The 17,621-nt window shown below is 36.4% G+C and overlaps 1 long non-coding RNA gene across 1 annotated transcript; it reads left to right on the top strand.

The window, feature by feature from the left end:
• Window positions 1-9,843: 9,843 nt before the first annotated feature.
• On the top strand, window positions 9,844-13,308 carry LOC135195442 (uncharacterized). The gene is made up of 4 exons (XR_010310123.1): window positions 9,844-9,936; window positions 11,918-11,968; window positions 12,130-12,290; window positions 12,604-13,308. It is a non-coding gene; the product is annotated as an uncharacterized LOC135195442 (long non-coding RNA).
• The last annotated feature ends 4,313 nt before the right edge of the window (window positions 13,309-17,621 follow it).

Raw genomic sequence — 17,621 nt, 5'->3', positions numbered from 1 at the left:
TTGGGGAATTCATAATCAGTCAAGCAATAGAATAAAAATCTTTGAAGGGGATTCTTAATCAGTCAATCAAAATGAATAAAAGGATCCATTTGGGGAATTCATAATCAGTCAATCAATATGAATAAAAAAATCCAGTTGGGGAATTCTTAATCAGTCAGTCAATATGAATAAAAGGATCCATTTGGGGAATTCCTAATCAGCCAATCAATATTAATTAAATGATCCATTTGGGGAATTCTTAATCAGTCAGTCAATATGAATAAAAGGATCCATTTGGGGAATTCATAATCAGTCAATCAATATGAATAAAAAAATCCATTTGGGGAATTCTTAATCAGTCAGTCAATATGAATAAAAGGATCCATTTGGGGAATTCATAATCAGTCAATCAATATGAATAAAAAATCCATTTGGGGAATTCTTAATCAGTCAATCAAAATGAATAAAAGGATCCATTTGGGGAATTCATAATCAGTCAATCAATATGAATAAAAAAATCCAGTTGGGGAATTCTTAATCAGTCAGTCAATATGAATAAAAGGATCCATTTGGGGAATTCCTAATCAGCCAATCAATATTAATTAAATGATCCATTTGGGGAATTCTTAATCAGTCAGTCAATATGAATAAAAGGATCCATTTGGGGAATTCTTAATCAGTGGGGAATTCGGGGTAATCAGGCCAAGTCCATTTAATTGAAATAAAAGATCCTTTGGGGATTCCTAATCAGGCCAATCAATATATAAAAAAAAGGGGAATTCATTTGAATTCTATCAGTAAGCATATGAATAAAAGGATCCATTTGGGGAATTCTTAATCAGTCAATCAACATGAATTAAAGAATCCCTTTGGGGAATTCTATCAATAGCTGAAAAGATGACTTTGAGCAGCTAACAAGAGAAAATAAAAATACAAAATCTCTCACGATTTCTCCAATAATGTAAACGTTCTGCCAAAACACGACGACGAGTTTGATTATTAATGCTCTCCTTGAGAGAGTGAAAAAAAAAAAAACTGGTTTTACGCCAGTGATCTGAAGCAACTTATTTTTTTTAATTATATTTTATTTTATTTTATTTCGAGGGAACTTGTTCTTAAAGGTTCACTGCCTTTTGCTTGCTTTTACAGTAAACAACGTATATCGTCATTTACTTAAATATTGTGGTCTGCACAATATATATCTTAAAAGGCACGGTAGTGTATTGTTAATCTCAGCTCTTTCCGGTTAGAGACAAGCGCTGGATTCCTCGAACGTGCTGAAATGAAAAACAGCCAGGAAAGATGACCAATGCACTTTGAGGTCGATGACGTCTCGGAGATCACACGCTTTGAGCCTGGGACACCTGTGTTTGCTGGGTGCAACACAAGGCGTGTCTGCATGTGTGTTCGTAACGAACGAAAATATGACTTTTGTTATGGGGAGATAAGTGCTAAGAGAGCGCACTCATTGAATACTTGTGACAGTGTGTGGAACACGCCTGGAAGAGGTGTTGCGAGGTGTTGCAGACCCATCGAATAAGATGGGTTCAAAATCACCATATAGACAAATGGATTCTCTAAGACTTTTATTGACTTATTAAAATGTTATGGTTAGTCGGACATAATGAGAATAAGAGGGGGTGCTTACTTAAATATGATTTGGAGAGGAAACGATAGTTTAAAGTTTTTTTGGGGTCAGAGTTAATTCATTTTAGTCCATTTTTATTAACTGATTTTATTCCATTTCAATGTTAGCTAATTTGGGAAATAAAAAGTATATTTTTGTAACTACATGGGTTTATTCGCTTAGCTCTTGCATTTTCAGCTAACGTCCCAGAATGATCTGCAGCGAACAAGGTTGGTGTAGTTGCCTGTCAGCAGTTTGTTTCATTTTGCTTAAACGAGTATCATTTGGTCCTAAAAACTCGTTTAAGATTTACACATACACACACACACACACACACACATATATATATATATATATATATATATATATATATATATATATATATAAATATATATACATGTATATGTATATATACATATATATACATATATATGTATATATATACATATATATATATATATATATATATATATATATATATATATATATATATATATATTGAGAACCCTATGGTGACTGCCTTCTGGAGGACCGATCACGGAGCAAAAACATTGTTTTAAACAGTCATTATCATTATAATCTCAAGTTTTACATCTAAAAAGGAGATGGGCCACCACAAAGATGCAGTCCTTAATAACTTCATGAAGGAAACTATAGCTTTACCCTTCCATAAAAGGAGTTCTCGTCCAATGAATAATAAAGACAACGGTCCCTTGGCAGACTCCATTGGGTTCAGTTTTTTTTCTTTTTTTTCACACCGCCTGGAACCTGCCTCGCATACGATCTGATGAAGATGCAACACACTTCCAGAATAGTATTATTGGGGGTTTACATCTCGGCAAAGTTGGTCTCGTCTGGGGTAAACACTTCAAGACTAAGATTCTGTTTGTAGTAGTCGATATTTACATCAATAAGTATCAACCCCTTGAAAGATTTTTCAAAGGCTTTGAAACAAACTGCAAAATTAAAACATAAATTATTATTATTATTATTATTATTATTATTGTATTATTATTATTATTATTATTATTATTATTATTATTATTATTATTATTATTATTATTATTTATTGGAAGGAGACCCTCTTTCAAACAAGTATTATTGACAGATATTGCTGAATCAGCTAACTTGTAAAATAGTCTTCCCTATTTTCCTGATAACTTACAAGTTAAATGCAGCTGATATAGCAATATCTTTCAGTATTACCATTATTATTATTATTATTATTATTATTATTATTATTATTATTATTATTATTATTATTATTATTATTATTATTCAGAAGACAAATCCCTATTCATTTGGAACAAGTCTACAAAGGCCATTTGCTATTATTATTATTATTATTATTATTATTATTATTATTATTATTATTATTATTATTATTATTATTATTATTATTCATGAGACAACCCCCTACATGGGCCATTGATTTGAAATTCAAACCAGACGGTAATAGGAAATACAGAAAGAAGAGATCAGTTATCAGAAAAGAAAAACAATGATAACTCAATAAATTAACAGATGAAAATATAAACAAATCATTAAATTCAGGAGCTTCGCCAAATAAGAGAAGTCAGCCAAGGCAGGTTTAACGAAAGCAAACGAGGAATGCTTCCTGAGCTACGCAGCAACAAAACACCAACCTAATAGAGACACTGAAGTGCACTACTTATCAACTCCCGGCGTACGAGCAACTAGTTCCAGGAAGGGCTGAGACTGAATGAATGGATTAATTTTTTTTTTTTACTCAAAACAGGTCCAGAGGTTTATTATAAGACTAATCTTCATTCAGCTTTTACAACTCATAATTTTTTTGTTTTAGTTTTTACAATATTACAAGGAATTCTACTCTCCATTTTGACAGCCCTGATGATGTAATAAATTGGACAGTTACGAAACGTTGGAATGAAGACAGCTTGTACATCTGTCTGTGTTCTCCTACCTTTAACGAGGAATATATATATATATATATATATATATATATATATATATATATATATATATAAAGCATACACACGCACGCACACACACACATATATATAGTGTAAGAATATGTGTGTGCATGAATACAGCTTTCGAAAAATATCGCAAATCTCATTTATTATTAATCATTTATCACATGCCAAAGCCAAAAAAATAATGATAACAAATAAATAAATAAAAAAATAAACAAAGATGCCAATAACTTTTTGCCGAAACTTCATAATTCTAGAATCACCATTATCAGGCGTTCTTCTGTTACTATTTCTTGTTCATTTCGGTTCAGGGATATAAAAAAGAGTATTTGTTTGCCCTTCATATTAAAGCAATAGAGAAAAGCTCACCTTCCTGCAGCCGAGAAGTCTAGCTAGCAACAAACTAGACTAAACCAGATTATCAACTTAAATTATGACCTTTCTTCCGTGTACCATACCTGCCTCTAAACCTCAGTTAGAAAAAACTGTATCTTCCCTCCTCTCTCTCTCTCTCTCTCTCTCTCTCTCTCTCTCTCTCTCTCTTTTATTTGATAAAAAAGCCCTTCTTTACTTGTCACAAAATTAATCTTGAAAGGTCTCTACCTGCTAATGCTGATAACCATCTGCACCGGCAAAATCTAATTACCTTGCCTACCTGTTCAAGACGTACCTGCGCCGGCGAGTCCGAAATGGGAATTTGAAAAGCGATACCAAACTAAAGAAAATAAAATTTTTAAACATAAAAAATATCAACATAGAACACCAGACTTTCACTAGTCGATAGAAAGTTAAACCCAGAATCTTTTAAATCATAGAAAATATCAAAATAGAACACCAAAATTTCACCAGACGATAGAGGGTTAAACCAAGAATGTCTTAAATCATAGAAAATGTCAACATAAGACACCAGACTTTCACCAAATCTGGTGTTTTATGTTTGGCAACAACGGGAATTACAAACCAATATATATATACATATCATTTATTCAGAGTAATATCGGTCTAGCGAGACCAACCAGGATGACACAGGTGGAGACGATGCGTGCGTGCAGTAGCCAGGCCAAAACTGAACTAACGAGAAATCCCTGCTTTCACTTGCAGTTGCATGCGCTGCAGAGAGCGAAAGTCTAGTGATGATTGCAAGTGCTCGGGTTGCGTGCGTGGAAAAAAGAGCATTATCCTAGTTTAAATGTGTGTGTGTATGACTCTGGTAGGGGAGTGAAATCCAGCCATTAAGGAAATTGCATACGAATGAGAGGACGGGCCAGCCTAAATACCAGATTTGGTAAGAGAGAGAGAAACAAAAACCCATCGGAGTAAGCGAACCGGTCTGAACTAGATAGAGCTGGAAATAGAGCGGCCATCGAAGCAGGCGCCATATCTGAAATGTCAAAGTCTCCGGAGATTCTGGTTTATCATCAATACAAAGACGCGTTTGCAGTCTTCCGGTCCTCAGCAAATCTCCAGCATATAGTTGACAAGCTCTCAGGTATTTAATTCTCTCTCTCTCTCTCTCTCTCTCTCTCTCTCTCTCTCGCTCTTTCTCTCTCTCTCTCTCTCTCTCTCTCTCTCTCTCTCTCTCTCCAAGAAGAGGACAATTAAGGGGATCTTTACCCCTCCTCCGTCATTCTTAGGACAGGTGACCTCAACCAAGACCTTGACCTCAACCAGATATTACGGACAGGGAGGTTAATGATTGGTTGACTGGTTGGCGAAAAGTCACCCTTATTGCAGCAACTGAAACCACCCAAAACTTGGAGGAGAAAGTCTGTTTATAAATCGTTATAATAAAATAATACAAAAAATCAGGAGAGCTGAGTGTCAGACCAGAAGGTTAAGGAGCAAAAAGTAAAAAATGGGCCTTAATTTCTTCGGCGCAATCGAATTTTCTGTACAGCAGCTACGGCGTATATAATCAAGGCCACCAATAGCAGATCTAATATCGTTGCCAGAAGCATGATTATGGCTAACTTTAACCTTAAATTGAAAAAAAAAGTACTGAGGCTAGAGGGCTGCAATTTGGTACGTTTGATGATTGGAAGGGGGATGATCAGCATACCTAATTGCAGCCATCTAGCCTCGTTTTTAAGATCTGAGGGAGGACAGAAAAAATATCCAAGAGTAACTGCCGGACGAATGAGGATTCTCGGATGGGCTGTTAATCCTACAGTATCATCCTAGATTATCCCGCTGAATTCAAAGAGAGGATGCGGAACAGTGTTCGAATAAGGAAATGAGCAGAGGTTGATTTGGACCTACTTTGAATGAAGCATAATTCTGAGTTTACGTTCAGAATCGGTTTCAGTATAAGAAAAATCAATACATAACTAAATAAATAACAAAAAAGATTTTTAAAAAGGAATTGGATTTAATTGAAGCATAATTCTGAGCTTGCGTTCAGAATCGGTTTCAGTATAAGCAAAAATAAATAAATAAATAAATAAATAAATAAATAAGTAAATAAATAAATAAATAATGAATAATAAAAAAGATAAAAAAGAAATGAGCAGAGGTTGACTCAGACTTAATTTAAATGAAGCACAATTCTGAGCTTTTACGTTCAGAATCGGTTTCAGTTTAAGCAAAAATAAATAAATTAATGAATGCACAAATAAATAAATTAGATAAATAATAAAACAAGGAAATGAGGAGAGGTTGACTTATACCTGAATTGAATGAAACACAATTCTGAGTTTACGTTCAGAATCAGTTTCATTCTAAACAAAAAATAAATAAATAAATAAATAAGTAAATAAATAAATAAATAAATAAATAAATAAATAAATAAATAAACTCAAAAAAGGAAATGAGTAGAGGCTAATTTGTGAATGAATTAAATAAAGCACAATTCTGAGTTTACGTTCAGAATCAGATTCAGTGTAAACAAAAAACAAAGAAACAAAAATGAAAAATAATAAATAAATAAATAAATAAATAAAAAACAAAAAAGGAAATGAGTAGAGACTGATTTGTGTATGAATTAAAAAACACAATTCTGAGTTTACGCTCGGAATCAGATTCAGTCTAAGGAAAAATAAAAATTCAAACATTTGTTTCACTTAGCGCCAAGGTCAGTCAAAGGACTTGTCGCGTCGCAAAAAGCGTATAATGTTTATTTATTCTTATTTATATTTTGAAAATCAAGTTCGAGGTCTCTCTGTAAGTTTTTCTTCTCTTCTTCTTTTTCTTCTTTTTTGCAAGATAATGGTATTTACGTTCCAACATCATTCAGACTTCGCCACTGAATTTCAAATCACGAGTAAGAAAGGAGAAAGATTAAAAATAATATACTGGAAAGGTGAGGAGGCTGATAGTTAACTATTCTAAAAAAAAAAAATATGTAGATAGAGTGTTAGATATAGAAATAAAGTGGTGTCAATGACTCTTGGTACAAGGCCGTAGGTCTAAAGTCAACATCCATTAACACTTTGGTGCCATTTTGACTTATTTACGTGTCACCTTCTACGAGGCGCTAGTACTAAACATGGGCGTAAGCTCCTTGGGACGCCCTCTTTATTAGGCATACCAGCCCATCGGGGATCAAAGTATTCTATACACGCACTTCTAGATTGTGTAGTTCACAAATTATAATAATGAACGATAATCGAGTACTAAACACGGCGTCCCAAGGAGTATCTTCCGCCATGTTTAGTAGTACTATAGCACCTCGGAGTAAGGGGGACGGGTAGACAGCGAGGCAAAGTAGGCACCAGCACTTTCAAAGTCCTACAGCCTTTCATAACTTGAGTAGGCCTACCAAGTTGCCTCGTACATGCCTATTCGATCTACGCCGAATAATGATCTTGGCATTTGGATGCACAGTTGCTAAAACACACAAGCGTGTACATACATATTGAATAAACAGACGATTCAGGGGAATTCTAAATTGTTCAGCCTTTAGTACCCTCGACAGCGCATGCGCAGCAACAGCGCGCATATACAACAAGACCACCAAAACATGGAGAATGTTTTGCCAGAAATCCAACGACCCCATTCAAGGACCCGCGAGTTACGAAGGATAGTCTCTTAATTGCGTTTTTCGTCTTATTTGTCTCTATCCTTGTTTGTTTCAGGGACGAAGCAGGTTGATGCACGCCTAGTACTACTCTCGGTATTTCTACCTCAGAGACAATGTCGAGAATTCAAGGCGGGAAATCGCTGCGCATGGCGAGGTAACCAGCACGAACAAACGATAGAATCCCAAACTAGCTTTTAAGTTTTCTGTAACAGAAAACTATTATAGAGATAGCCATTTGTCTGTCCGTCCGCACTTTTTCTGTCCGACCTCAGATCTTAAAAACTACCGAGACTAGAGGGCTGCAATTTGGTATGTCGATCATCCACCCTCCAATCATTAAACATGCCAAACTGCAGCCCTGTAGCTTCAGTAGCTTTTATTTTATTTAAGGTTGAATTTAGCCATTACCGCGCGTCTGGTGACAGGCTACCACCGGGCCGCGGCTCATACAACATTTAAACCGAGACCACCGACAGATAGATCTATTTTCAGTGTCCTTGATTATATGTTGTACAGAAAACTCGTTCCTTCGCCGTTCAACGAAATAATAATAAGAAGAAGAAGACGAAGAAGTAAAGGGAGCAGGAGAGGGAGGGGGAGGAGGAGGAGGAGGCGAAAAAAAATAGAAGGGGAAGAGGTCACATCGAGCCGATGAATATAGAAGATTGCGTAATGTTTACTTATTGATATAACGTAGCGCTGAAATGATAAAGGATTTCAAAATGACCGCAATCGGCTGCAGAACTCTGGTGCATTTTGACAGATGATACAGGAGACTCGAAAACAGATCGCCAGAATTGCTTGATTTTCCGGGTGGCCTCGTTTGTTCGGGTTGCCAAATAAGAGAAGATTGCTGAAGGGTAAAAAAAAAAAAAAAAAAAACTTATTTCGACATCGGAACAGATACATAAATGAGTAGAAAATTGGGTCATCTAAATGGTAAACTCGGTTTCGAAATAGATTTCATTGGTTTGAACTTACTAGCGTTTCGTCTCATCAGGATATTTTTGGAATAGTGTTGTGCTTGCAACAGACGCTGCAAGACGCATTGTGAAATCAGTTAGACCGACGCACGCTTATCATTTTTCATCTGTTCACCAGACTCACTTCATTTCTTTCGACTGGAAAGCGAATCGACGATTGTTATCGTCTACAAAAGTACGAACGCCAAGAAACTGACAACAAGCGCTGAAGGTATTCATCACTTGCATCATACATCAAGCCCTGGAACAGATTTACGCCGACGGACGCCAGTTTCCAGAAATAACTTGTTTTTGGCTCCATCGCAATCGCCAATCCCCTTCCCCCTCCCTGCTGGTTGGCTGGCTGGGTGGCAAGGTCACTTGACGAAATATGCACTCCATAGCCATAGCGAAGAAACGCCTTTATGTCTCATGCCTACGCTTTTGTGTGATTATCTTTCAAGGAAGGGGCGTTCTGCTCTCGTGTCGCCTCTTGTATCATCTGTCAGAATGCATCAGGGTTCTGTAGCCAATGGCGGTCATTTTGAAATCCTGTTACTGTTCAAGAAAGACAAGTGTTGCATCTTGAAGCGATCGCAACTGACTGTTTCGTCTCCGATTATAATTTGATCAAAATCAAGAGACTAGGCCTAGGTGGCGTATCCAAATTACCAGAAGTTGAAGCAATAAAAAAAAATAATAAATAAAACACTTCCTATTGTCAAATTCCATCCAAACTGACGGTAATGTACGCCGCCCAACCCAGTTGGTGCCCGAAGGTACATTCAAATTTCATCATTAAAAAAAAAAAAGTATAACGCCCCGCCCTTCTCGTGGAAGGCAGCAGCTAGCTAGCTAGCAAAGAACATATGGCCCAGAAAAACTCGCTCATCAAGTATACGGAGATGGACCTTCTATACAAGGTCTAAAGAATACCAGGTCAGACCGTCTCAGCGTTACTGCGCATATTTGTGACGTTACTGGTATGTGGCCATAAAAGAAAACCAAGAAAACAATAAAATGAAGGGTCACTATGGGAATTGTTTGCCCGCACCCATTCTCTCTCTCTCTGTCACGACCTTGGGTGAGAGAGATCCCCGTTAATCTTCAGGTACTGCTGAATTAAAGGATTGAATCCGGTCTAAGAGAGCTTCTTTGTTCTTCACTCTGGTAAAGTCAAATACTGACTGATGACATTTTTTTACCTGAACCTCGGCCAGATGCAGCCTCGTGACGTCATGCGCGAGATTGTCCTTATTTTGGTCGGAAGCGGTCTGACCTGGTATTCTTTTGACCTTGCTTCTATATAAGGGGAGCTCTTCCCATCGTTCACCAGCAGTTCACAAAAGCAAGTCGAAGACATTAGAACGCAGCTGATACTCTCTTGATCAGGTACGTGTCGTGGAGGATCTGTCGCGCTCTGGACACATACGGGTTCTTTCGTTTAAATATTATTATTATTCATTATAATTTGTGCGAGACGCCCTCTGCGTGTTAACGCGGGTCATGGCGTTCCGTATTATAGGGTGACGACAAGAGTTGGTCAATTCGCACTTCCTTGCTGCATCAGTTCTGTAGTCAAATCGTACCTACCATCAAAGCCTCCATCTCTCAAGTTGGCGTTACTGAGTTTTTCCTTTTTTCCCCCCTAAGTATTGGTGACGATTCGGCTTTATGTATATATATATATATATATATATATATATATATATATATATATATATATATATATATATATATATATATATATATATATATATATATATATATATATATATATATACTCTAAAGCATTTATGATATTTTTGTTAGTCAAGTGAATATCTCAATGGCGTGTTTAGGGTTAAAAGATGGCCAGAGGGCAAATAACTTTTGTGCGTTCGGTCTAGCCAAGGAATTTCAGGCGATATGTTAAACCCTGCACAGCTCACTGTATATTTTCATCGCCTCCTTTGCTGTAATATTACTCTCAACTACTATGAGATTCAGGGTCTTTGTAACACGGTTTTTTGGACTTTGCTCCTTGTCAAAACATCGGATGTAACTGAAAGTTGACATATGTATATTTTACAACCACACACAAATTTTGTCAGCATTATCAATAGCCTAAACCCGATAGTTTTAATTTTTATAGAGTAAAAATGATTTAGCCGACGCCATGGCCAATGATTACGAGCCAAGAGTCGAAAAACATTCATTACGTAAGCAAGGTAAACAAACACCTCTTGACGAAATGTTGCCCCGCCCATCCACCAGACAGAAACCCAAAGACTTTATGAATGGCTGAACGATACATAGATGTGGGTGGGGTATCTGTGCTAGCGTAGTAATACTACTGTAGCAGTAGTGCCGCAACAGTATAGCAGTAATATACATGAATTAAACGTTTAGGCCAACTGCTGGGATCCTTGAGGATCATTTAGCACTTCTTACAACTACTCGAGAAATTAGTTTTTACAGCCAGAAGTTAAATTTTCTAATCCGACAATGCCCATGGTAGCCTTCAATGTTATCCTGAATTATAACGAGGCGAAAGTGGGTGGAGCCTCATGAAGTCATCATTCTGACGATAATTATTGGTGAAGGTTTAAAGCCAAAACGGTACCGGCTATTTTTTTTTTTTTTTTTTTTTTTTTTTAAGTAAATAGGTAGATAGCCAATAAATAAAAATTGCTTGACATTGGATATAGCAGTTATCAAATCAAGCTTGTCTACTATGTTTTTGATAATTACCAACTATTCCCTACATCTTGTCAATCTGATTGTGACCTATAAAGTAGACTGTAATTTCTTAGGAAACTTATTTTGGGAGTTAGACTAATAATCGAAGTGTTTTTGTATTTATTAACCTATTTCGTTGGTTTGTTCATTATGACAATTATCAGTGGAGAGGTTCCAGAGTTCATAAAGGTGTACTGCTTTGCTTATATTTAAATTTGTATGTCATTGTTGCCAGATGTTTAGCCTTCGTTACGTATAGCCAATCATCCATCGAGAAAGAGGGAAGATATGCTGTCATAAGTTACGTAACGAGTGCGTTCGAAACCTTTTCTCTGAGTAAGTTGGCCCGTCTTCAAAAAAAGTCACTTTTACATTATAAGTACCAAATTTATTCAACCTACGTAATGCAGAATAAAGTCAAAATTTATGTGTAGATATAATATGTAATCTGAATAAGCGTTATATTTATGAAATGCATAGATAAAAAGTTATTGCGAAAAAACCGTGTTACAGAGGCCCTGAATCTCATAGTAGTAAAGACGATGATACTCGGTAGTCATCTTCGCGCTGTTTATAAATAGAAGGGGAAAAAATCGAGGTTTTCATTCGCAATGAAACGTGTGAGTGACCTTCATTTGTTTTTCCATTCCAGACCCTCTACGTAAGAGCAACCCCTCAGAGATTCGACATGAATATCCGTATGGTGAGTATCACGCGAAGATTCCCCCGTCCAAAAGAACCACTTAGAATAGAAATGAACCAGAAACGGTAGCAAATGTCATCATTTCGAGATAAGACTGAGAAACACCACAGATGTGCCGGTATCTTTCAATAACTCTCCTCTCTCTCTCTCTCTTCGTCTAGGTATTTGTGCTCTTGCTGGTGGCTCTGGTTAGTTTTGTATCAGTGGATGGGATGCTGTTCAACCTGAAGCATAGGAAGAGGCCCGGAGAGAAGCGGTTCGGCGCCACTGACTACGGCCTCCACAAGTTCGGGAGAAAAGGATACAACGGCGATATCAACAAGTGAGTTTCTTATGAATGGTTATTCTTAGTATTCCATTTGCTTTCGATATTCCGTCAAGGTTCCGTTTTCCTGTGAATGCTTGTATAGTTTCCAACGAGTACCTGTATCGTAACTCTACGAGTACTTTCATCTTCAAATATACAGTATCCGATAGCTTTTCATAAAAGCACATAGCCTCTTACACAAGTCAAGTCCCTCGTTATTAATCCGACAACATCAGAAACCGCAAGAGATTAAAAATGCAAGAGATAAATTGCGATATGAAAGAAGTTTGAGCACGAGAACTAACCAATCTCGATCTTCCTCTTTAAGGTAATGTGAACCAGAAACCCTGGCGTGGTCATCGAGTCTCCGCCCACCGACCTGGCGGAGAGCGATGATTCCCAAGTGCCAAGACGATATCCCATCCCGGGAGGGAAGCACCAGGAAACGAGGGCATCCCCTCGCGGGACCTTGCTACCAAACGCTGACCAAACTCCACGACGGAAGTGACGCAGCAGAGACGTTAGATTCAGAGGGTCATCTGAAAAATGGGGGGATAAAATGCCATCTGGAAAGGAAACTCTGCAAGAAGTGTCTTTTTAAGAAACTTTGAGCATTGCTCTTTCCATTTGTCGAGTAGACCTAAATTGTAACGATATTTTTAGAGAAGATCAAAGCCTGATGGAATGACAGATGCTGCACAGAAGCTTTAAAGAAAGCTCATTTAAAAGACGTTCGAGTTCGTCAGTTTGTGACGAAATTCAACGCTTTTTTTTATCGTTCAAATCCCTCCAAGCAATAATATTGCAAACCTTTTAGAATTCCATGAATTATAAAATGCTCTCTGTGTGATGCTTATCTGTAATGCTTACCTGTGGAGCATCAAGTGTGTCTAATGCTTTGTAAACTTGCTAATTCTCGTTGTGAACTTCTGTGAACATCTGTTGGTACATTTTCTTTCTTTCGTGTTAGATTATTAAGGTCTTTGTGGTGTGATTTCCATGATTTTATTTATTTAAAAATTTTATAAATAAATATTTTTGTTTTCTTCCGTGAGTACCTCTCAAGATTTTAATGTTGATTGGATTTAAAATAAATAAGTAAATAAATAAATGAATAACTAAACAAATATATATATATATATCATATATATATATATATAGTATAATATATATATATATATACATATATATATGTGTGTGTAGAATATAAACTAACATAAATAATAAATAAAATAAAACTACTAACGAATACGTACACAGGAAAAACAGCAGTTAATAAGCGATACGGAATAAAGTAAAGAGGCCTCAAATATTTCAAAAAAAATAAAAATGGAGGGATCAGCAAAAAACAAAGCCGATACATATGGAAACTTACAACTTTGAAGAACACAATTTTAGAAGCAGCCCTCGTATCAGCTACCAGTGAGTAATGTTCATGAGCTACCTGACTGCACAGGAGTGACAGGGCAGATGTGCCGATGGTGAGCTTCCTTCAGTACGCCTTCCCCTTGGATGGGGTGGGTCCACAAACTGTTGCGAACCACCACGCTCGACTAACTTCCAGGTACTAATAGACTGCGTCGAGTCAAATGGGAGTTAGTCTAGGTTATAGAATCCAGAATCTAGTGCTGTGGAGTGAGCGTACAACTCCGGACCACGAGGCTCTCTCTCGCTTCGTCTCTCTCGTCTCTCTCTCTCTCTCTCTCTCTCGCTATGTCTCGCGCGAGCGAGAGAGATATTAGCGAATATAGAGAGAGAGAGATATGAGATATATGAGATAGAGAGATAGATATATAAGCGAAACAAGGAGTTTAAATGGAAGCAGGAGGACTTTACTCTCTCTCGCTCTCTCTCTCTCTCTCTCTCTCTCCTCTCTTCTCTCTATCTCTATATATATATATATATATATTTATATATATATATATATATATATATATATATATATATATATTTATATACGACACAATGAGTTTAAATGGAAGCAGGAGGACTTTCTCTCTCTCTCTCTCTCTCTCTCTCTCTCTCTCTCTCTCTCTCTCTCTCTCTATATATATATATATATATATATATATATATATATATATATATATATATATGTATATATATATATATATATATATATATATATATATATATAATTTATATTGAACCGCGATGCAGACTGCTAGAAATATTTGCAAATGGTATGAGCCAAGATCGAAGGTTTGGACGTGGCTTTCTATGGTGTATAAGGTACATTTTTTTTTTTACTGTGGGTTTTCTTGCAAGTTTTTACTTTCAATCTATTTTTTGGTCGTACGGAGTATCTGTAAATATAACTTTATTTTTCTAATTTATTTTTTTATATATATTGACTCGTTTGAATTTTAAAACTATTATGTAATAAGATTCCTATGATAAACCTTTACCTTTTTTAGTGTCAAAATACCTATCAATTCGGGTGACAATTTTTGGTTCCTCATGGGAAATTAGCTGTTTGATTTAAACAACCGTCTTGCTGCTTATACGTTCGTAAGACAGGAGTCGACAACGGAAGGGTCGGATTGAACGCATTGGGGAAACTTAGCTAGTTCCAGTCCAAGGAAGACGACTCTTCCACTCCTACCACCGTACCTGAAGACTTACTATATCGAGGAAGTGATATTCTCCCTCCTAGGCCCACATTATTGTACGTACGGACGAAAGGTCTATTGTCATGACCGCATAAGAGAACTACAGCCTGCAGGCGGCTGTCGACTGGATGAATAAACCGACTTACTTCTTGGTTACACCGCTACCGATCATCGACACGGCGATCCTCCTTCTAGTTCTTTGCAATTACTCATTGGAACTGATGTGCTTGAGGTATGCCACCCTGAATATCAGAAGCGGTATTTAAATGGGGATTTAAGCCACATTTACTTATGCCGTAGCGTTCTTAAGGTTCCATTTTGCTTTCGACCTAATAAAATAAATAACCCTGGGAAACATACAACTTATTTTTATGAGGCGATTTGCCAAAATTTCATTCGTGTATAAAAGTCCATTAGGAATGATAGGTTTGTTTACCATGGCTGTTGGCATTGATCTTCCCTCACTACGGTTCAAGTTCGACGGTTCCGACGCGGGTTGGGCTAAAACAGTTATTGATGTAATACTGTTTAGGTGTGACATTAGTTTCGGAACGTCTTCTCTGAGTACATTTCACTTCAATATTGGTTTTGCTTGGTCACTCGGATATTAACGCTAATATTTAATGCTGTTTGCCTCGTATAATTTATATTCGGGAGGTGGTTTCGAAGGGGCTTCTCGTAATTTCAAAATTCCAAGGGCGGGACTACACAGTATTGGATTAGGGAGGCTCTGTATCACCTATTCAGTGATTGGGTTATCGCTGGCTAGGTTGTCTCTCTGAAAGCACACCTGTCCTAATCAACCAACAATTCGAGTGTTAAGATTTGACATGATTGGTAACTGCAGAGGAAGATTGAATTAATGAATATTTGTTAAATTATAATTTAGTTTTACTTGAATTGTTCATTACTATAAATTTTAGTCCAGCATCACAATTAAATTAATTTAGTGATTGTGCTTCTTTTTCTGTAATATTTACTTGTAAGTGCGTAAATATTTTTCAGTATTTTCATTGAACTTATATTTCACAAATGACTCAGAAAACCAGAACATATATATATATATATATATATATATATATATATATATATATATATATATATATGTGTGTGTGGTGTGTGTTGTGTGTGTGTGTTGTGTGTGTGTGTGTGTGTGCGTATGTGTGTGTGTGTGTTTGTGTGTGTGTGTCAAGGTAATATTCTTTCATTGTATTTCACTGATGTCATACGAACTGAAGACTTGAGTTTTATTTATTGCGTAAAATTCTTCGAAGGATATTAAGGCTAGAGACAGACATACAGAAAACCACACAGACTGGAAAACAAAGGAAATAAAATCTGGCGCTGTTCCTAACGGGAAAATGATCTCCAAGTAACAAGACCTTGAAGCGGCCAGGATTCAGCTACCTCCCCCAGAGCATAGTAGTATAGAATATTACGCCTACGTCATTCCTTTGAAACGGCGAGAATGCATTTCGAAAATAGTTTCTTCTCTGCTAATAATATTGATTACGCGGAGTTCTCTCTCAATCCCTGTTTTTTTTGGTTTTGAACTTGATAAGTAGTACTTAGGGATGATGGGTATGCGTCATCCTGACGTCATTTGTTTTTGCGATCGCTAAAGCAAGTATTGATGCCTGAGGTTTTCCGAACTGGGTATGTATGTGTGTGTGTATGTAAGGTTTAGGATTCTATATACGTTTTTGTGATCGTTAAAGCAAGTACTTATGCCTGAGGTTTTCCGAACTGGGTGAGTCAGTATGTGTAACTTTTAGGATTCTATACACTACGCCTTGCTGGAAAAATTCAAGGTTATTGTACGGCATCAGGTTCTTCAGGTATTCATTCAGAATTTGCTCTAGTGGCCTCAGTGAAAAATGCTGGAGTATATGGTATCTGGGATGTTATGCCATGACAAATCTCTTCACTATTTACGCATTGCTCGTATGCTGAATAATGCATTAATATATAATCATAAAAACAGACTCATACTTAGAATTACAACCAAAATATAATCCAAAGTTATATGAGAAAAAATGGAGAAAAAACGTGACCAGGTTTTCTCTGTTTGGTTAAATAACTATGTATCATATTTTGGTTGTCATTTTAAGTATGAACTTTTTCTATATAAATATATGTTAATGTATTATTCCAGCTTTTAGAATGAGGCAAATATCTTGAAACGTTAATAATAAAGAAAGACCGTCTTACTCTGCCCTCGGTCCTGTTTCCACCGGTTGACAACAGCTGTCCTCAGTTATATATAGTATATATATTCATATATATATATATATATATATATATATATATATATATATATATATATATATATATATATAGGTAGATAGATAGATAGATAGATAGTACGACAAGCGTCACTATCACATATTATCCTTAAGTTACAGGAACAAAAAAAGGCTTTCGATGCATACAGTATACCTGTATACACGTGCCTGTCTGTTGTTCGCCAGTTTGTCTGTTTGACACAATCTCCATGGTTTGTAACATGGAGCCCCTTTTCAATTCTTTGTCTGAATCAGAATTAGTAGGAGAGTTTATGCCCGCATGTCGTTTTCTGGCAGGTGTGAAAGAAAATGGGCAATTTTGCCATGATGGTAAACTGCGGAAAGCATCCACGCGTCTTTTTATCTTAATGTGAAGCTCTATATCTATATCTATCTATCTATATATATATATATATATATATATATATATATATATATATATATATATT

Source organism: Macrobrachium nipponense, chromosome 16 (assembly GCF_015104395.2).
Source record: "Macrobrachium nipponense isolate FS-2020 chromosome 16, ASM1510439v2, whole genome shotgun sequence".
Classification (NCBI taxonomy): domain Eukaryota; kingdom Metazoa; phylum Arthropoda; class Malacostraca; order Decapoda; family Palaemonidae; genus Macrobrachium; species Macrobrachium nipponense.
This window is presented reverse-complemented; position numbering and strand designations above follow the sequence as displayed.